Below are 21,675 nucleotides of genomic sequence, written 5' to 3' on the forward strand. Positions count from 1 at the left end.
GTGGCTGTGGTACACCAGGGGATTATGTGCTGCTGCCTTCTACATATAGGCACAGTGAGTCCGAATACAGCTTAGGGTCCAGGCTCTGATTTTTCCCAGATTTAGCTGAGCTTGAAATCTTCTGTTTAAAATAACTCTCAGTGGATTCCACCCTTGAATGAAGGATAGCTTTATTTAAAAGCAAAATTAGATAAAAAGTTGCTGGTTAAGGTGAATGGGTGGCTTTTAACAGGCTGAGTGGCTTTTCTTTTTTTTCCTAATGAGTAAATCCTCATTAAAGGACACTGTTTAAATCTGATCATGGCCCCATTTCAGCAAAGCACTTAGTGTTTCCTGAAGAATGTGGGAAGTCAGTGAGATTACTTACTTGCTTAAAGTTAAGCAAGTGCAGTACCAAATTGGGATGTGCATGAGCACAAAATTAGTTGCTACACAAATACAGACCTTATTACCCAAAGTTAAATATTTTGAATTCTTTTTTAATCTTCTTAATGGGAAAGTGAGTAGGCTGCCTTGAAACTCCTTTCTTGCCAAATTCCATTTCTTAAATCAAAGCTCGCATTTGAATTACATGACCACAAAAAGCATTATAAACTAATAAACCTCTGAATTTGTTTACAGTTGTGTAAATTGAAAAAGACAAACAAGCTTAAGATTTCTTTGTTCTTATTTTTCCTTTTTTTTTTTTTTTTTTTTTTTTTTTTGTTAGCGTTTGCTCTGAGGCTCAGCCTTTGAACCGTGCTCTTTCCTTGGCTGTGTTTCACTCTTGCCTAGGTCGAGCAGGCGGGGAGGGCTGTGACAGCCTGGTTACCCTGCACTCAGACTGTTCCAAGGAGCTGCATCTGCTGGCAGTGCAGTTTCACATGTCCAAGTGACAGACCTGCCTGCCTGGGCTGTGAGCAGAAGGCTTGAGTGCAGCCCTGGCCACAGAGTGTCCTGGTGAGGTGACCTGCTCTGTGTACACTTGGGAAAATTGTTCTCCTCCAATTCCCCTCCTGCTTCCATGAGATGAGCAGAATGCACGCTGCCAGGGGAGAGCTCAGGCTCTCTGTGCAAGGGCATAACAAAAATAAACACAGTGACCAAAACCAAAAAAGAGCAGAGGTCTCTAAACAAGGTTTTGTGTGTTATCTCCAGCAAACTTGTAAGAGAATTCACAGCGCGAATCTGTGTATGTATGTGATCAATGGCATGTGGGCTTTAAAGTCTGGTGCAAATTGTATTTGTTAGCATTGTCCCTTGTCCTAAATTCTATCCAGAAAGTGAGATTTTGAAGCTATGATAGTTTCCTGCTCCATTTATTTATTAATTTTTAAAACTTTTGAATTTGTTACGCTTTAATGGAAATGACACTAAAGTAGAGGGGAAGGAGCTTTGCCTGTCAAAACAGGCCTATGGAAATATTCCTAGCTAAAATAAATGGAACTTTATTGGATACATTCAGGATTCAGTCAGGATGCAAAGGAGTACCCAAGCCATAACAGGCTCAGAAGCTGCAAAGTTTTCTTTGCAGGCATTGTCTAAGAGGTTCACAAAATTACGCTGTTAACAGGGACTCTGGTGCCACATTACAATGGACAAGTACTGGGTATCCAGAGTTATTTGCCATAAAAGCAGATGAACTTGAGCTAAAATGCTCTGGGTTTAGTAATTTTAATTTCAGCATGAAATCCATATACTGCCAGTGTATATGAAACACCTCAGCCCATCCTAGGGCAGAGGATTTTTAATCTGGTGTGCCAGAACTATCCCACAGACTGTGCTTTGTGATCTAAGACAGGTTGTGTTCAGGTTTCCCAAAGTCAAAAGCTTGTCACATATTAACAGTCTCCCCCAAGGGCTTCCCAGCAGCATTTGAGTCTCCAGTATCCATCAATTCAGATGGACCAGAAAATTGTGTAAAGTTGTGTTCCTGTCCTCTCCAAACCCTCTGTATCTTGTTTGCACAGCCTGCAACAGGTGAAGTTTTAGGGACATTCCTCTAACTGAAGCTGTTGGGGTTTCTCCTTTGGCCTGGAGAGCCTGGAAATACTGTGGGATTACCATAAACATCAGAGCAGTTCATTTTTCCATCAACTTGATGTGACTTTCAGGACCTTTACTTCTATGATATGTGTTTTTCTAGCCTGTCTGTGCTTTTCCCACTGCCCAGGTCTTTTTTGTTTTCTAGCATCCCTGTTATGGATTGTTATGTTTGAGCTATGTCCCTGGAGACAGTTTCTGCTTCTCTGCCACATTCAGGGGTGAGGTCTGTACTGAAACACTGATGTGAGAACAGCTCATGAGGATCTTTGGGGATTGCTTTGACATGGGTGCTCAGGTACTGCTGACAGTGCAGGGCAGCCTGGGTGAGGACCTGCACTGTCAGCTGCCCACGCTGTTAGCAGGGTGACACCCTTGGCAGAAATTTGTTCAGAGAAATTTGACAGAGAATTCACAATTCATCTGCCTCTCTTTCCATAATATAAGTTTGTTGAAGAGCTTTACCGAAATACATCATCCGTGGAATTATTTTCTTCATATCCAATTTTTTTTTTTGTTGAATTCTTGCTAATTTGTTTTGTTTTTATTTGAAGCAGTTTCATTTATGTACTAGGTGTTGATACCTAACCTATATTTTACATATACATGATCTGAGGAAATACCATTTACATGCCACAGCAATTTTCCTCACTAGGGCAGTGTTCTGAGTGCTCTCTGGTGTCAGCCGGGAGCCCATCTCATTTCCGTCAGATGAGCAGTAGAATTTGTTCGTAATTTCTTGGAAATATTAGTCTCCACTGGATATCTGTCTCTGCATTGCACCACATTTTGTCACACTCCCAGCAGTTCATTCTCACTTGGATAAGGCTGTGGCTGTTGGAACCATATTGAAGAAATTTGGAGCTCAGAAATGGCTGTGAGCTAATGATCAAACCCTGCAGATGCTCATGTGTGTGCTCATTTTGAAGGGATGCCCCTGCAACTCCACATCTAGGAATATCCTTAAGAGTTAGACCCAGGTTGCTGAAATTCACAGTAATGGCCGTAGCTTTATTCTTTTCATCAGGTGACAAATGTTTGCAGGTTGTGGCCCTGAATAAATCAGGAATAAAACATCTGGGCTTGTTCTTCATGTACATACATCCCATCTTCCTTCCTGCTTGTAGTCCTTGCTGGCTTCCCTTTTTGCTTTAGTCTTTCTGATTATTCCCTTGTCACTGCATGTGCTATTCTATACCTTAGCCTTGTTTCTATCATCACTTTTAAATCTTGCCTATATTACCATTTAGACTTCTTGTACCACTTTGAAGTTTGTTTCTAATAAGGGATGATTAGTATTAGTGTGATACAGTACTGGTATTCTGATATCTTATATCTTTCTTCCATTTATTTTAAGCATTCATTTTAGATGATTGATCCAACAAATTTTAATTTACTCCTTTAAGGAATCAAGTTGGTTTCAAAAGAACTATTCATTTGAGTAAGCTTCAGTGCCTGTGTGAAGGATTCCATTACTGGGTGCATTTAATTTCTTCTCTGCATCTGTTTTCCAGTCATCATGTGTTTTTAAGCCTTGCCTCTTAACTTCTTCCATCCTCAGTGTTTTTTGTGTTTTTAAAAATAGCAATAATTTAAAAAAACATTTAACTTCTCCTAGATTTCTTACTTTATCTTCCTCTGTTGTCATTATCCTGGGTCTGTGTGAAGCTGCCTTGCTCCTTCAAAAACAGTCAGTTGGTAGTTTACAGTAGTAACTGTAAGGTGATAGTTGAAGCAAATAAAGGCAGATTGGCAGCAGTTTGTTTGGGATGAAAGACAGTTGTACTCTAAAGTGAGATCTGCAAGGCATGACATATGGTCTAGGGCATTAACCTGCAGCTGGCCTATGCAAAGCATTGGAAATAAGGTCTCCTTCCATGAAAATCAATGACAAAGCTTCATTTACTTAAATGGGAGATGTTGCAAATCCACAACGTGTATTTTGTATATTTGAGCACATCAGAGTAGACTCATACATTCAAATTTCTGTTCTAACATTTTGAGGAATTTTGTATTTTCCATTGCAATGCCCAGGTGAGTTAGTGTGGTAAGATTGTTGATGTCTCATCTGGGAGAATGTGGAGGTGAGCTGTGAGGTTCCAAGCTATGCTTCTCCTTTTCCAAAGTCCCCAGCTGCCCTCTTACTCCACTCAGTCATTTTTCTTTCTCTCTCTCATAACTTTTTCTTTTAGAAGCAAGAGAGCAAGGCAGGCTTTTATACAAAGCAGGTAAATAGAGCAAAGTCTGTAGAATGCTTAAGGCTGTTGGAGTGAAGAACACTACCTTTGATAGATAGTTCAGATATTGTTCTCTGGTTTTTAGGACCTGGAAGTGGCATAGATCTAAAGAATTAAGCAGTTGGTTAGGGACAATTGTTGACCAGCCTTGCTTCAGTTATATTTGTGAGCTCCAGAACAATTCTTCACACTTTGTGCAGCCATGTGCCCTCAAACCAAATTGTGCAATAGAAAACTTGGTAGAAATTGATAATGAAGTAAAAAGTCTGTCATGCAGTCAGAGCATCATCAGACTGTATGGGAAGAATTAACCAGTCCTTGTTCTGGTTTTCCCATAGAACACTGAAGGTTGTGCATTTGCAGTATTGAACCTTAAATTTTGTGTGAGTCTGAATCAAATCTGCATTTAGTTGAAAATGGCAGTGTATCCTAACTGGAGAACAATAACCTTTCTATAACTGTTGTTGGGATTTATGAGTGAATTTTTATCTTAAGGCAATGCTTTGTTCAGCTATTGTACATGGCTACAGCTCTGGGCTGGGGCACTGTTAGCAGTAGTGCCTGGGACATCTGGAGTAAATTTTAATAGTATCAGGAGGACAGACTGATCAAAGTTTCAGGTCATTTGCAGCCTTGTGCTTCTTTCTTGTGCATCAGGAATTTCTTGCTCACTGCCCTCTTTCTTTTCTGTTTGCAATACTTTCCTTTATGGTTGAAGAGGAACTGTAGCCTCCCAAGAGGTAAAGAAAAAATTAGGAAACTCTTCAGTGACTAACATGAGCAGACAACCGACTCAGTAACGAGGTTCATTAAATATGGTGTAAATAGTGGTGCAAATGCCTTCGTCAGGCACGTGGCCCCCTAGAAGACTTTGGAGCCAGGATATTTCCTTTCATCATCAGGCCTTTGTCGAGGTGCACTGTTGATTAGGAGCACAAATGTCAGGTTGTCAGTGTGCTGAGTTGGGAAAGCATGTCTGAACAGACTCCCAGCAGGAAAATCACTGAGCTACACTTAACAGGTGAAATGAGGGAGGAACTGAGAGAGAAAACCACTGTTAATGGAAGGCAGCTGACTGGGGAAGAGTTGTTGCAAAAATCCTCATTATTATTATTTGTTTTATGATAGATGTCATCCTCTCTCACTGTGTAGTGTTTTCTGAGGAGAGACAGTGCACAGTAAATGAAGGTTCCTTTTTGCACCGTCACCGAGGCTCTTCACCAGTCACTGCTGCAGACACTTGGGATGCTCTAAGAAAGATCTTTTGCAAGGTGCTTTTCCCCATTATATATTTAAAAGGCAGAATGACTGTCCTTACAGACAGTAGGGATACTGCCTGGCTACTTACTGAACTTAGACATGAGGATAAGTCCAGAGCAGTGCAAGGGAGTAGGACATGAAAGTATTTTACAGTAAAGTCAGTAATTTAAAACCAAACCCCTGTTGTATGGCTTTTTGATTTCCACTGTATGTCAAAAAAGAGTGACCCACTAGATGTAAATATTTCTTAAAAGATAAAAGAGTTGACACAACTTTTCTAACACAGGGTTGTCACAACACAAACCTCAGCAGAGAGGCAAGATGGTGTGCCTGGTGTCAGTGCAACCACTCCTGGTTCTGTTATGGTCTACTTAAATATTGTGAGGCTTATCTGCCCACTGCTGGCAGGGCAGACTCCCAGACCAATGCTCACCTATGCTGTCACATTCATGGGTTACTGTGTCATTTGGAAGTATTGGCTTATACCTAAAAACATTTCTGTTCCCTGCAATGCAGTTAGAACTAAAATTTGTCCTTGCAGTTGAGTTAGAAATATAAGCTACTGCAGAGCAGACCACAGGCAAGTGCTGCTTATACTCAGATTTTGAGACCTTTAATACAAATATGTTAATCTCTGCTTGTTGCTTCTGATTTACTTGGTTGTGTTGGCCCCCGAGTGCACTTCTGGCTCTGTCAGTTATTGTATTTCCACAGAACAAAACCTCAGGTGCAGACAGCAGTTGGCACCATGAGACCCTGTGTGTGGCAAGAACATGGCAATGATCCACTTGGAGTGGAGGTGACTTTAGTGTCTTTGTAAGGTCCTGAGAGAGAACGTGATGCCTGAAAAATCCTTTTGGTTAAATTACCCTCCATGGTCTGTGACACACACATGGCAGCTGAGGTGCTTCCAGTGGCTTCCTGCATCTTCCCAGTGTGTGTTCCTGCCTGCAGAACCAAGCCAGCAGCCCGTGCAGCAGAGTATCTGTGTGTCTCAGCTGTGCCTGTGCTGCTGACAGCTGGGGCACTGCTGGTAGGGTGGGCTGCTCCAGGGATGAGGGATTAGACAGCAGCTTGGAGTGGGAGCAATGTAACCGTGTTGGCTTTGTGCATGGTTAATGGAACGACTTCTTCACATGGCTCCTAGCCCTCATGTTAGTGATTTTTAAATAAAAGCTTTCCTTTTGTAAAGGATGTTGCTGGTTCTTTTTAATGCACCTATTTGCAGGAATGGTTTTCATTCTTCTCTGCTTTCCTCCCTTTTTTTTGTTGTATGGTTTGTTTCTTCGGGTTTTGGTTTTTTTTTTATTTGTTTGTGCTGAGACCTTTTTTCCTTTGCAATTTGATTGATCCTCCTTCTTTCAATTTCACATTGGCTGCTGCATATGGAACCCCGCCTGGCTTTAGCTGAGACAAAATCGACTGCGCACAATTTCCCTCTGACAGCTTGTACAAGAGCAAACATTTCCGAAGAGCTGAAAGTCTAGAAATTCAATCAGCGGAAAACCTACTGTGTGGAACAGCTTTGCTAGTGCTACAGCTCCCTGCTGGGTAGAAAAGCAATCCAGTTACAATAAATCCTTAAGAGTGGAGTCATTTGGGTAACAGGAAAAACAAAAGCTGGTTTATACAAACTGATTGGAGTCAGACGTTTTGACTTCCCATTGAAAAAGGAGTCAAAGCCCAGGCCTGCTTGGTAATTTAAAGGGGAGATTGGCTCCTTTTATCTTTCTTTAGGCCAGAGTTTTGAATATTTTGCTTGTGGAAGAAATATTAAGGGTTTTCAATTTAAGTTAAAATATTTACATTGATGTTGATATTGATGCTATAACTGACTAAAAAACGAGTTGGTCTTTAATGTCCAGTGAAGGCACAATTTTATTTCCAGCCTCTCTGATTTTGTTCTGCTGCAGTTACAGAAATGTGAAACTAGGGCAAAACTGGGATCAAAATCAAGGTTTGCATGTCCTGCCAGGACAGCTTGGGCTACAGTTTGTGCTATGTGCTGGTGTGTCATGAGCTCATGAAGCTGTTGATGCAATCTGGGCTGCCTGACAGACTTTTCTGACTGAAATTAAGAGTTGTGCCTAGTGAGAAAGATTTGTTTGTCTTAATTAAATTTCATTCTTTAAATACAATCTATTAAAAATTAGCAGCATTAAAAAGCATTTGACATGAAAATAATGTCAACTGAGATGCCCGTAATGACTGTGATGGAATATTTCCCCTAATTTATATTGTAAAAGTTAAATGAAGGTAGCTTGGGGTAGTAAAGTCTCCTTATTGTTTTCCTTTATTTTCATGATTATTTGCACCACTCCTCTTTTTGTGCCTTTCTTACTGGAGCACATTAAAAGCAGCACCAGGAAATGGTGTGGAAATGCTGAGACTTTCTTCTTCTTTTAATGCCTTTCTGGCGTTTACATAAGACTAGGTAAAACTTTTCTGGGTAAATGTGAATTTTAAAATATTGCTGTCCCTTTATTAGCTGCATGGGGCCAGTCAAGCCTGCTGCTCTTCATGTAATCTGCATTGGGTTGTCATCCTTCCTCCCTCCCCTCCCAGATGTGTCTGGTCCTCATGGAAAACATTAAAAATTGTAAAAACATTGTAAAGGATTTCCACGGGCCTTTGTGTTTAAATAAGATGTTATAAATCATAGCAAATGAGTACAAAACCTTGCCACAAAGATGGAATTAAATTGGTTTAAAAAAGAAGGGTGGGATGGTAACCTGATGAGACTGTTTAAACTCCAGTTTCCGTCACAGTCACATGCTGAGGGCTTTGTGGATTGGTGATGAAACTGAAGTACTGAAAGTACTGAAACTGAAGTTTCTCTTTCAGCTTTCTCCCACCCTCTATGGGAAGAGAAAATGTCTGTTGTGATCCCAAGTGGCTCCACTTTTGTCCAGGTGTTTTGTGCTAGTCACAGAGCAGTGTTTCCTATGCCACCTGTGTAAGGGAGCTGTACCTTTCCAAAGGGAGCTCACTGAGGATTTGCAAGCCCTGCTGATTGCTCAGAACATGGAAATGGTGCTCTCATGGCTTTTGAGAACATCCCATATCCTTGGTTTGACTGGCTTCTCACAGCGCTTTGGCCTCTCCCATTTTGTGTGGGGTCTGATGCCAAGGCCAGCTTTTGTCAGGGACCCTCACTGTGTCTGAAATCACGCATAACATTGTTCCTGGGGTCACACCCCTGTCACTGGGGGTTGGTCTTGGAGTACCTGTGAGCCCTGGGCTGAATGACACAGCTTTGCTGCCCAGGACCTGAGCACGCACCTTTCTCTGGGCTTGGTCACTGCAGGAAGCTCAGTGGGATCTGCTCCACTGCAAGCACCTGCAGGAGGTAAAAACTGACCCCCCATGTGCCTTTTTGGGTGTGCTCCCCTGGGCTGGGGAGGCTTTGTGTGTCTGTAGCACCATGAGGAACAGGCTGTGCTCCCTGCCAGGGTGTGCTGCTCAAGGGGAATGGCTGAGCAATACAGTGCTGCTAAGTAATACAGTAATTCTTGTTAATGGAAATAGGGGAACAAGGCAAAAAAAGCCTTTGAAAGAGGTCCTATAAATATTACCTCCCTCAGTGCTTCAGCAACCCAGGCTTGGCTGGGTCACTGCAAGTTCAGTTCCTTTGTTTGAGGACAAGAACTGTCCATAGTTGTGAGGCTCCATTATGTTTTTCTATCAGTGTTTCTTGAGATATTTGAAACTATATGGCATCAAATATCTTAGTATTTGGCAAAATTCATCTTTTTTTCTGTTGTTATAATGCAACAAACAAAACCTACACTCTCCAACACACCCAATCAGAAAACCACACATTTTCCCTGAAATGATGAAAACCAGGCCTTTCCAAGGTCTTTGGATGTCTCTGGGCATCATTCTGCCCAGCTCAGATGACAAAACCACAGCCACTAAAAGTAACAGATACTATGTTTTTGGTCTGGGTGAGGTATTTTCCTTCTAATTATTAATTGCTATTTTTTTTCATCCTAAAAGCCAAATTATTTTGCTGTCACAAAATAGTCATCATAGGGCTGAGCTGAAACTAAACCCAGGCCTAACCAGGAAAATGAAAACATAACATTTATATTATATTGTATATTTCACGATTCTTGGGGGTTTTTTTCCTCACTGTGTTCTGGTGCACATGGGACAGAAGGAGCATGGAATCAGCCCACTCTGGAACATTCTGTTTGACAGGGGTGAGAGACACAGGCAATGCACACAGTGTTGTCCAAAGGCAGTTGCTGGCCCAGTGCTGCCCTGGTGCTCAGAACCCATGGCCTGATGGAGCCAGTGCCACCAGGCAGCCCCACAGCTGAGAGCTCCTGGTGGGGCTGCCCGGCCTCCCCACTGCTCCACAGTCCCTCAGGCCAGAGAGGGTGGGGAGTTCTGGACAAACTTAGAACCCACATCCTAGAGGTGCATTGTTTTGAGAGTTCAATAAGAGTTTGAATTTATGGCATACAATTCCAAATCTTCTGGTTCCCTAAGGGCTCAGTAGTGTTGAGTATTTCTGTGCCATCCCCTGTCTTCTCCTGAGATTTTCCACCTTGGCCCCACTCAGTCACAGACTAGATTTGAATTACCTGAGCAGCTCTGCTCCCTGCTCTCCTGATGAAGCTTCCTAATGCTCTGCAATGTGGTGGATGACCTCAGTAATACAGAATTTAACTTACAAAGCCACAAGGCTTGAGGATGCCTTCCTTCTGACTCCCTAGAGGAAATGACCTATCCCCAAACGGTGAGGCAGGAGAGATAATAAGGAATCATTTTACAAGGAACCACATTTGATCCTCAACAAATCTGATAAAGGACTTTAGTTCTGGTTTTCCTAAGCTGTTTGCCAGTGTGTTTGAGGGATAATTATTTTGCAAAGAAGATGTGAATGGGAGTAGCAGCAGCTAAACTGGGGAGAGTATTGAGCTGCTACAAGGAAAATTTTCATGCACATGTGAGTGGATGTAGTGTGGTGCTTGCAAGCGAGCAGCAGTGAAAAAGTAATGTTTCACATATTGTGCTTTTGTATTTGAATGGTTCAGAAACAGACCATGGGTTGTTGCTGCTGCAGTAGGGCTGTCTTTTTTCTCCTCTTCCAACTAAACCCCTGAAAGAAAAACAAGCAATAGAATACACCTGCTTGTCTAAAACCTTTAAAACTCTTTGCTTTCTAGTTGTTAGATGAGAGATGTCAATGTATGCCTCCCCCTGATGTTTTCTTTCCCACTTGCTTTGTGTGAAATCTTCAGTACAGTGGCAGGAACTTTATACAGACTTTTATACAGTAACTGCAGTGGTGGATTTTTAGGAGTTTGTATATGAGGGGAGAAGGGATTTAACACTGGTGTTATATTTTTGTTTGTTGTGATTTGATATCCATCCCGGCGGAGGGCAGAGAACCGCTGAGGGAGGTGCTGCCAGGTGTGGCTTCCTACTGCTTTTTAATTCTGTGATCACAGAACACGTGATCCTGCAGTCCCCGCACAGACGAGTCTCCCACTGATTTCAATGGGAAATTTGCCTGCATCAGGGATAAAAGAGTGGGCCCCAAGTTGTGTACAATGATGCAATCTGATCCCCCTGCTGTGGAAATTGATGTAATCGCATTCTCGCCCTCCCCCCTTTTCTCAACCCCTCTCCCTACCAACCCCTGGTGACTCCTGGGGGGCTTCTCACCAAACAGAGGGGAGGATGCAGCTGTGTGCTGAAGCAGCAGAGGAGAGGAGGAGACCTGCTAGCAAAATTTATGGAGGGTTGTATCCTAGATGTAATCCTAGACAACAGCTCAGAACCTGCCTGCCCTGAAAAATGCAATCACCTGCTGCTAAATGAGGGGATGTTTCTTGTTTTTAGGTGTGACATTCATGACACGTCCTCCTCATGTGTTTAAGGCTGATCTACAGTGCTCCATGAACTGAGCAATCTCGTTGCCATCTGCATTCATTCCGTGCAGAGGGACAGGGTTAGCTTTTTCTAGGGCTCTCTGTATTGTTATTGTTGACAGTCTCTGCTTTTCAGCGGTGCTTTTGTGCCCTGGCACAGTGCAGGTTGCTTGGGAATAGTGAACCTTGAGAATGCTGCACTTTGTTGTTGGGCAGCCGGGCGACCTCTCAGATGCTTCCCTGCTTTGCCATTTGTATGGGGTTTGGGCTTATTTTTTTCCTTTGGGAATTCTAGGCTCAGCTGAATTTGTTCTGTGTTTTGCGGAAGAAAGAGCTTGTTAAAGAATTCCCTGATGACTTTGAAGTGAACTATTTATTTTCTCTCAAGGCTTACTCAGTGTAGCCATTTGCCCCCTCTCCTCTGTTTTTTCACCCCAGTGTTTCCTGAGCTACAAGCATTCTTGGAATATATTAGTTGTAATGAGTTATGTGGGCATCAAAAGTTTTCTTTGAAACTATATGGCATCAACATCTGTTAGCTCTTAGAGAACAGAGACACAGACAAAGGGGCTGATGGGGGGAGGGAGGAAAAAGATATTAAATTCTGGAGTATGAAGTCTCCGTCTCAAAGACTCAGGGGGAGGGGAAGGGGAAATCTGCTAAACTCCATGCTTTGATGTGGGCCGCTGGCCCTGCCATTCCATTTATGGGAATGTGCGTGGCAGACGGGCCTGCACAGCTGCCTGCCCTGCCTGCTTTGGGCTGCCTGCTCTGCCCTGTCTGTTCTTACTGCCTGCCCTGCCTGCTCTTACTGCCTGTTTCATGCTGCCTGCCTTCTCTGCTCTGCCTGCTTTGAGCTGCCTGCCTGCCCTGCCTGCTCTTACTGCCCTGCCTGTTCTTACTGCCTGCTCTGGGCTGCCTGCCTGCCCTAGGCTGCCTGTTCTTACTGCCTATCCTGCTCTTACTGCCTGCTCTGCCTGTCTGCCCTGCCTGCTCTGCCCTGCCTGTTCTTACTGCCCCGCCTGCTTTGGGCTGCCTGCCTGCCCTGCCTGCTCTGCCCTGCCTTGCTTGTGCTGCCTGCCTGCTCTTATTGCCTGCTCTGCCTGCTCTTTCTGTATGCTCATATTGCCTGCTCTGCCCTGCCTGGTTTGTCCTGCCCGCCCTGCCTCCTCTGCCCTGCCTGCTCTTACTGCCTGCTTTGCCCTGCCTGGTTTCTGCTGCCTGCTCTTACTGCCTGCTTTCCCCTGCCTGCACTTATTCCCTGCCTGCCCTGCCTGCCCTTAATGCCTGCTCTGCCCTGCCTGGTTTGTTCTGCCTGCTCTTATTGCCTGCCCTGCCTGCTTTGGGCTGCCTGCTGTTTCTGCCTGCCCTGCCCATTGCCTTGCCTGCCCTGCCTGCTGCCTTGCCCTGCCCCACCAGCCCAAGCACTCTCTGTCACCTACCTGCCCAGCCTGCAGCCCAAATCCTGCCCCAGCCCTTGTTGCTACAGTAACATTTTCAAGGAAAATGCCATATGCTCAATTTTTAGCAAGTGAGATAGGGAATTGGAATTTCTAATAACAGAGGCAACTCTTGAGTTAAAAAGAAAATGTTTGGAAGGGAACTTTTTATTTAGTTGTAATCCTCCTGACATCTTTGTGAATCAGCATGCAATTGTTCATCTAAATCAGGTTTTTAAACGGTGTGCATCTGTGGCTTTTTATTGCCTGTAATTAAAAAACATGTGTCTGTTTTCATGTATTCAGCATCAGTCACCAGTCAGGCATGGTCACAGATGCTTACAGGAATGTGTGGAGATAGGTTCTGTTTTTTATTTTATCTTTTCCTCCAGAGCCTCACAGTGCTTTCCTACATGCCAGGCTTTCCTCCATGTCTGTCTTTTCCTCTTGTCAGCTCTGTTTTTAGCCTTAATGTTGATGGCATTGTGCTTTGCTGGGACTTCCTGGCCCATTAAAACCCCAACCAGTTATAAAATGATTAGTTGACATACCTGGGCTCTTGGGACAAAGAGGTGGTTTAAAAAGGAATGTGAACCATCTGTTTTGCCAGCACCTCTTGTTGACAGATTTATGGCTCAACATTAGCATATGTGTCCAGGGTCACACACCTGTGCTTCCTAACAAGGTAATATTATTTAGCAGGGAATGTTTTCATCCTGAGGATTCAGAGCTCTTTGCAAAGGTGGGCATCAAGAATTCCGCTTTACAGTTGAAAAATGAAGGCACAGAGAGATTTAAGTGATTTACCCTACGCCACACAGTGAGTCTGTGGTGGAGCAGTTATTGAATCCAGGTTTCCTCCAGCTGCATAAATACACGTCATCCATTAGCAGGAAAAGCCTTAGAGCTATAAACATAATAGAGGAGCATTGATTATCATTCTAGGGGAGCCTTAAGCCCTTGTGCTGTATGAAAACCTGAGCCTTATAGGAAGACACAGGCTATTCTCACAAGAAAGGCTCAGAATGCAGTATGGTAAAGCTGTAATGACCACTGAACTTGGTGATCACATCTTAAACCAGCAAGTTATTCTGTCCTCAAGCTCTGTAGCCATTTTCTACAAGCCTGCTTCCCAGTGCATGCCTGGATACAATCACCTCAGTGCACTTCAGTCTGTCTGTTAAAGAGATTTTTGGTAACCAAATCTATAATAAAAGGAGGTTGAACAGAAAGTCAGATTTATTACATAGCTACACCCATCCGTCTGCTGTGGTAAAAAGCCCAAAATAAGCAATTCAGAGAAATCATTGAGCTTCTCCAGGCTGGAAGGGAGATGAGGATTTGTCTTCTTTCATTCACGTCCTTAGACATGTTCCTCAGTATAATCTATATTGAAGATGAGATCTTGGGGACAATTGATTTTCCAATCAGCAAGGAGATTAGAGGATAGTTAGAATGAAGTAAGGTAAATAGCTGAATCTGTGGAGTGAGTTCATTTATTCTTCTGAAGTAGCTTCAAAGTGAATTTAAATATAGCAAAAAGCAGTCATTTCTTGTTTCAGCTCTATTTAATCTCAAAGACTGATGTTCTTTTTTAGTTGAAGATGGCTGGACCCTTCAGTAGGAAAGTAACTGCTGATTCTGTACATCTGTTCTAACAGTTGCTCTCAATTATATGGTCTCTTATCTGGCAGAAGTCCTTGAAAAACTGTGTTTTATCCTGTCACCTTAAAAATTAGAAGCCTTAATACTTACAGAATTCCAATAATAACGTTAATTGAAGATGTCACTTTGCAAACACCTAGCAGGGGTTTATAAATATCCATAAAATCCAGCATTAAAACAGCATAAAAATAGTAATGTTCTGTCTTGAAACTAGAATAATAAACAAATAAAAGTGTACCCTAAATTAATCTTCTGAATGTCTACAGGCCTTAACATACATTGGATAAAAGTTTGTGGTATTTTAAGCTATTATTTCTGGTCTTTTTTTTTCATCTATATTTTTATATACTTAAATGTTAATGAGTTAATGAGTTAAATGAGCAGGCAGATAGCCTTTTTTGGGTGCAGGCTGCAGTGACTGACCTCTGAAAAAGGATGCTCATTTGCCCACTACAGTAGAGGTGACAAAGGTACTTGCAAAGAGCATGTTTCATTGTTGTCACTACCAGATCTCCACAGGCTATGAAGAAAGGATTTGTGTTCCATCCTGTTGGAAAGCCTGGTCCACATGTTTGTTTTGGTCAAAAGAGGTTCAGCTGCATGGTGCTAGCAACCTGGAACGAAAAGTACCCTGTTTCCTTTCTCATTGGGGTGGCCACCATGAAGGCTTTTGTGCAAGTGTCCATCTGCTGTCCATGTCCACTTCCTCAACAGCCTCATGTTCACATTCCTATGAATGGGCTCTCCTTGAAAGTGTATCATACAGGAACTGCTCCTGGTACCATGTGAGGGCCTGTAACAGGGATATAAAGGTACTGGGGATGTTTTCTGCCTCATAAGCCTCTAATAGTCCATAATTGTGACTGGAGTTCAACAGTGGATATTTTTTGCCATCCTGTCTTTATCACCACAGTATTTTAGCAGCAGCTGGAATTGCTCTACAGGTGACTTCTGTGAGCTGAGACTGCAGGAGTGCCAATTCTGTCAAATTGGTGGACACAGATGTGTGATTTCAAGCAGTGTTGCCATGTTATTGTGGCTGGGAGTTACTGCTCCCAGAGAACAGAGGCAGCCAAACCGAAGGCATTTGTGTTTCACCATTTTATTTATGGAGCTGGTACATTACTGTGATCTTTATGCTAAGGTCCCAAGGGATGAATTTTGGTATCACCCGTTGTGTCCTGCTCTCTCTGTTAGGAGGACCATAACTCTGGGCACAGAGGCCAACAAGGCAGATAAAGGCAGTAAAATCCTAAGCCACAGCAGTTAAACACATCCAAGATCATCTGTCACAGATCTTAGAGGAAAAGTCTGTTTTCTTAGGAACTCTGCGTGCTGTGGTTATATGGTGAAGTAATTTTATCTGAGAGAAGCTTCAATGCATGGTGAAGGAAGAAAAACCTTTCTGTAATGACAAAGCACAGGTTCTTATTTCAGAGAAAGAAAACATTATAGAAGTTGAGCTTGCTTCTTCTGCTGAACAATCTACATTATTGCAGTTGCAGTGTGTATTTCAATGTGATCTAAAAAGTAGAGTCACCTTGACTTCTTCATGTGTGAGATGGTTTATGCATTCTCTACAGAATGTTGCATCCTAGTGAATTATCTTTATTATTAAATTATCCAGAATGGCAAACTTCAAAAAAGTAATTCGTGATTGCAGAAGAAAAAGGGAAATATGCTGTAGAAGAATAATTTTAGGCTTAAAACAAGGCATAAACATATATTGCTCTATAGTGTTTTTCTGTATGGCATGTGTTTCGTTCTTACATGGATTCACCTGGTTTCAATTTTCATTATAGTGAGGTTTGGCATACCTACTTTTATCTGTGTAGGGCCCTGGGTTTATAGATTACTTATGAACAGAGAAGGAAAGGAAGCTCTTGTCCTAAATAGAATACTGAAATACAGGAGTGTGTGGTTTATTTGAAAAAGCTTATGACGGGGATCTTCAAGCATTTTTGAAAGAGAATATTACAATGAAGTCTTCATTTCCAAATGCCAAGAGAGCCAGATGCATGCCCAAAGCACATTCTTCTCTTTTGCCTGTAAGTAGTGATTGCACAAAATCGTGTCCATAAATATCTACTTTCATGTATGTTTGACTGCATGGGTACCTGTACATGGAAGCTGCTGGCCTGGCACAATATCCTCTCCACATGTCTGACTGTGAGCAGTTTATTTATTTATTTCCTTATTTATTTCATTTTCAAGTTTTAAGCCTGGCTGTAAACCTGTATTTAAAGAATGACGACCTCAGGATAACTGAGTATCTGCTTCCACTTACATTAGATAAATAAATAAGATAAATAATAAAGTAGTGATAAAGAAACTACACCATTATTTGAGGTGTGAGTAGGCTTCCTAGTGCTGAAGCCTGGCTTGAGCTGATCATATTCACACATGGCTGTGTTTCTAGTCTGTGGGAAATTTCAGATACCCAAAGGGGAAAAAGGTTCCTTCCATCAACTGTTTTTCAAAAGTCTTTTTCCTCTTTCTGTTCAAGTCTGGACAAGACTGAAAATAAAGTACAATACTAATGTGTGCTTTGGGATTTGGATGGGTTTCCTGAAGCATCTTCAATAGATGAGGTTTTCACATTTTCACAGTCTGTTAAGGACTTGCTGTATGAAAATCAGATTTATTTTGGAAACTCCTGCAAGTGAGACTGAAACATTCAGAACGGCCGCTTGGCACCTGGCAGGCCCTCAGTGGTTTGGTTGAAAGGCCAAAGGGCACCCTCACTCTCCTGAGCCTATATTTCTTGGGATTGTTTTTTCTACATCAAGAACTGAAGTTTGTGCATAGGTGACACAGCATTCTTGTTGGCAATGACTTTAAAACTATTTCAAATCTACACAGCACATTAGAATTACCACAGATCTTGTCTCTTGCAGTCTTGTTGTGAAATGCATTTCTTCAACTTCACTCATTCCAAAACTTTATTGCATCAGTATGAGAATAAAGAGAGAAAACCCCATGTTTCAGTCAGATGGTTAAAAATAGGGGGGAAAGGTTTTTGGTTGATGATTTGTCATTCTGCATGTGTTGTGCAAAAAAAAAAGTATATATGATTCCTCGACAAAAACTTCATTAAGCAGGAAATATGTGCATGTTTTCTGCCAAAAACGTGGAAAATTCAGTATCTTAAGGCTAAATCAAGGTATTTTAATGAGGTGTTTGGAGAAGGAGAGAGGTAAAGCGACTTGTTTCAACTTGACAAGAGCAACACCTTTTAGAAAAATGTTAATTAATGCAATATTGACTTGAGATGTAGTACAAGGAGAAGGGGACCCAGGCTTTAAAAATGTGCTTGCTATCATGATAACCCTCTTAAATCAAAGGTTATCCTTTGAAATATGTAATACATGTATGGATGTATCTGTCTGTACTTAACGCTGGAGCAAAACTGTGTTGAGCACTGTGTTAGGTCAGGCACAGGCTGCTGAAATACACCCTCTGGTTGCTATCAGAGACTTTGGCTCTCATGTACCATAAATGTGCTGGGTGTTGTGGGGGTGACATGGAAAGGCAGAGCCAGGGCAGGGAGGGGATAATAGTGCAGAGCAAGGTTGGAGCAACCAGTGGATGTAGGGACCAGGAGGCAGGACTGGGGGATGTGACTGCAAATACGCCTGTGCAGAGCCTGGAAGGTGCAGTCAAGCTCAGCTTCAAGGCAGAAGCAGAAAGGGAGCCAGCAAAGGTGATGTAGGCAGAATGAAGGGTCAATATTTGACATTTGCAGCATTTTCAGATGGCTGGTGAGAAGGAAGTCAATAGTTGGAAGCCCCAGAGTGAGTGCCTGGCCTTTGTCTCCAGAGACTTGTATCAGGAAGAAGACTGCACAGGGCAGTTAGGGCTGAAGTTGAGGTTAAAAAAATTAAAATTTCCATCGAGTTAGAATTCATTGATGTCTGATTGCACACCAAAGGTGGGAAGTGAGTGATGTTTGCTGGACTTGTACCCAGCTGAATAGAAGCCCTGGGGTGTGGGAGCTTTCAAAGGTGTTTTTTCTCCTCATGTATGTATATCCTCAGCAACATTTCTGAGGGAGTTGCACTAATTAACTCTTTTTTCCACCCCCACACTCTTAAATCTGAGCTGGGTACAGCAGCACCTATCAGAGTGGGATGGATGGGGCACAAGGTCCTTTCTAGCAAGGCCAGGCAGCTGTTCTGGGCTGTGAAGCACATGTTTGAGCCTGAATCTTAGTCATTCACTGTGGATAGCCAGCAATGGCCAACTTCTTTATCTGGGAAACTCCTGGTGAGGTAGAAACACTTAGTGTAGATGGGTTCCTGTCCAGCAACCCATAGCCATGGCATGCTAGAATAATCCTTCTGTGTAAATGTTTCTTTTCTCTATTCTTTCAAGTGCTCGCTGACCTCATTTGTGTAGTATTTCACAGGGTACATCTGGTTTTGGTTGTTTCATGACTCAGTGTTGCAGTTTGAGAAGGCAGTGCTGTGATTTAAAGCACTGTGTCAGGACAGTGATATACAGCTGCCTGTGACTCAAATGTTGTTGCTGTTTGGGCTCTGCTCCTGCCCTGGTGGGTGCTGAGGGCCCTGTGGCAGGCAGGGCCTGGCTCAATGCAGAGCCGTTCCTCCTTTTTCATCCCCTCTAGCCCCTGTCCTCCTTATGCTTGAACACGCTTGATCCAGTGCGTTCCCTGCAGTGATTGCTTCCCACTGGAGCTTCTTGAGCTGTGGGTTCTGTTTTACCCACTGGCCCTTTTCTTTCACTCCAGCCCACTTTATGAATTTGGGTTGCTTGGAGCAGATGCACTGTTTTATCCACTCCAAGAGAATTTGTGTGGGTCACTGGGAGAATATCATTCAGGATGAGCTGCAGTCAGAATTGTTTTCTCTGATATTTGCTCAGCCTTTATGCTTTTCTGTTGTATGAGTTTACATACCCTGCCCAGAAACCTTTTTTCAGGCAGGTGCATTTTGGTGTTTATCCAGGTGAGATAGATGTTTATGCAACATCTATCTCAGTGGTGCTAAAAATACTCGGGTAACTCTCTTGCAGTTTTTTTGACAGAAAAGTTAATGATGATAAGATGAATGAGAGAATATATATTTTTTTCTCCTGCATTTTTTTCACTGCAAAATCTTAAGAGTTGCCCACACCCTTCTCAGATACATGTCTGTCTATCAAAGATAATACATGTCAGAATCTTCCACAGAGGAATACCTTTGAATGGGAGCTGAGGAAGTCTGCTTAAAGGTGTCACTAACTGTTCAAACGATGCTCTCATCAGTTTCAGGATGGATTGTCAATTTATGTGCTGTCTAGCAGTTATATTATGGTTCAACAGCATGAAAAAGACTTTTTAGAATGTGTTAATTTATAATAATTTGGTTTAAGGCAGAAACACTTAGTGGAAATTTGCTTGCATTAAGTTACTACTTTAACTTAAATAACTAGGAGCTAGAGAAGGAGTGAAACTAGACTGGAATATAAAACATATTTGCTTAAGACCCATGTAATGATTAAAAGTGAGGAAATAAGGCAGCTAGTGTAATGAATATTAATGCTTCACTCTGCTGTTTTACACTCCCTGTCTTCCACTGTTTTCGTTTGAGTTACTTGATAGTGCATTTTTCATCAACAAATGTATGCTTGTTTTAAAGTGATATCTTTTGACATATGAAAAATCACAACAAATAATGGCTTGTGAGTTTTGTAGAGCATGAGATTAATGGCATTTTAACAGGCAGTGTTTGATACTCAGATGCAATGCTTGCCTAGCTAAAATTTTAGGAGGTGAAAGCTAACATCTGATGGTGTTCTCAGAGATACACCACAAGTACCTACCCATTGCATAATTGCTGATCATAAATACAGAAAATAGTTTTTTTCCCCCAAAGAGAGTGGGAATTCCAACACAAGAAAACCCCAAATGAAACAATTATTCAGTATTTAGCATTGTGGGAGAGCAGAGTCACTTCTGTGTGTCATTATCTATGGGAGCAGGCAAGGCATGCTCTCACAGCTTCATGGAAAATTGTGAGATGGGGGAATTTGATTAAACAAATAAATGTGTACTAACTTTTAGGTGGTCCTGAAAAGATCATCATCTTGCAGCAATATGCATCATGCCAACATTTTGTGTATTCTTTTCATTCTGTTTGTGCCTTCCATACTTTTTAAGGTAATGATTGATATTAATCAGCACATGCCCAGAAAAAGAGAGTTTTTGTACTGGAACAAAAGTAGGTTTTTTGTGATTTTGTACCTGGAAAGATAAATCCAGAATGTCAGCTTTTATAGCATCATTGTGCTGTGCTGTATCCCAGCATTCAGGCCAGTTTGCCAGCCTTTCTCAGAGACATTTGTCCTGTAAGGTCTAACTTCAGGGGATGTGATTGTGAAGAGGCAGTATTTTCATGGTTCCTGGGCTAGGTATCCCAGTATTGTTAGTGAAATCTAATTTTTAACATGCTGCTGCAGAAACTGATACTGAAGAATTCCTAAGATATGCTTTTGTGGCTTAGTTACTCTGTTATAACTAATCTCAAAGGATAACATTTGGGCATGTGGAAGGTGAAGAACCTCTGCCAGCTTTTTCAAGAAAAAGAGGTGAACTGCCTTTATCATGATCAAATTCTTTAACAATAAAGCTAATGAATCCAACCAGACATTAATTTTCACAGGTTACTCCCTTATCCTTATCTTCTGCTAAAAGCTCTCCAAGGTCAGCTTCCATCCCACAGGTTGATGCTGAGAGTTCTGGCTCTGTGCTGCTGCTCTGTTTTTGCTGTGAGTGCAGCACGCCAGTTTTTTGGCCCCATATCCTTCTTTGTTACCATGACTTTATCAGAGGCAGAGGGTGTTTGGGGAGACTCCAGGGAGCTGGACTGCAGTGTAAGGTCGGTGGCACTGGTGCTGCCATAGCTTGGGAATGGCTGAGAGCAGTGAGGACATGAGGAAAGCTGCCAGTGCTTGTGGTTCAGCTGGGCTGGGTGATGGAGCTGGAAGGGTTTGCTAATAGGAGTGAGAATGCTCTTCAGAGTGTTTGTAACTGGGATTAGCTCCATATCCCACTGATGCTCTTTATAACTGCATCAGCACCACTGGAGAGATGGTTTTTGGGTCTGAGATAAGTCTGTCTGCATATCTATGGCATCTGCTTCTGTATTGTTCTAGACATACTGGGGT

At 42.3% G+C, this 21,675-nt stretch overlaps 1 protein-coding gene across 1 annotated transcript in view; it reads left to right on the plus strand.

Annotated features, from left to right (window-relative positions):
- NKD1 (NKD inhibitor of WNT signaling pathway 1) overlaps positions 1-21,675 on the plus strand; it is a 107,300-nt gene that overhangs the window by 46,650 nt on the left and 38,975 nt on the right. The window lies entirely within an intron of this gene.

The sequence above is a fragment of the Ammospiza nelsoni genome, chromosome 13 (assembly GCF_027579445.1).
Source record: "Ammospiza nelsoni isolate bAmmNel1 chromosome 13, bAmmNel1.pri, whole genome shotgun sequence".
In the NCBI taxonomy this organism is placed as follows: domain Eukaryota; kingdom Metazoa; phylum Chordata; class Aves; order Passeriformes; family Passerellidae; genus Ammospiza; species Ammospiza nelsoni.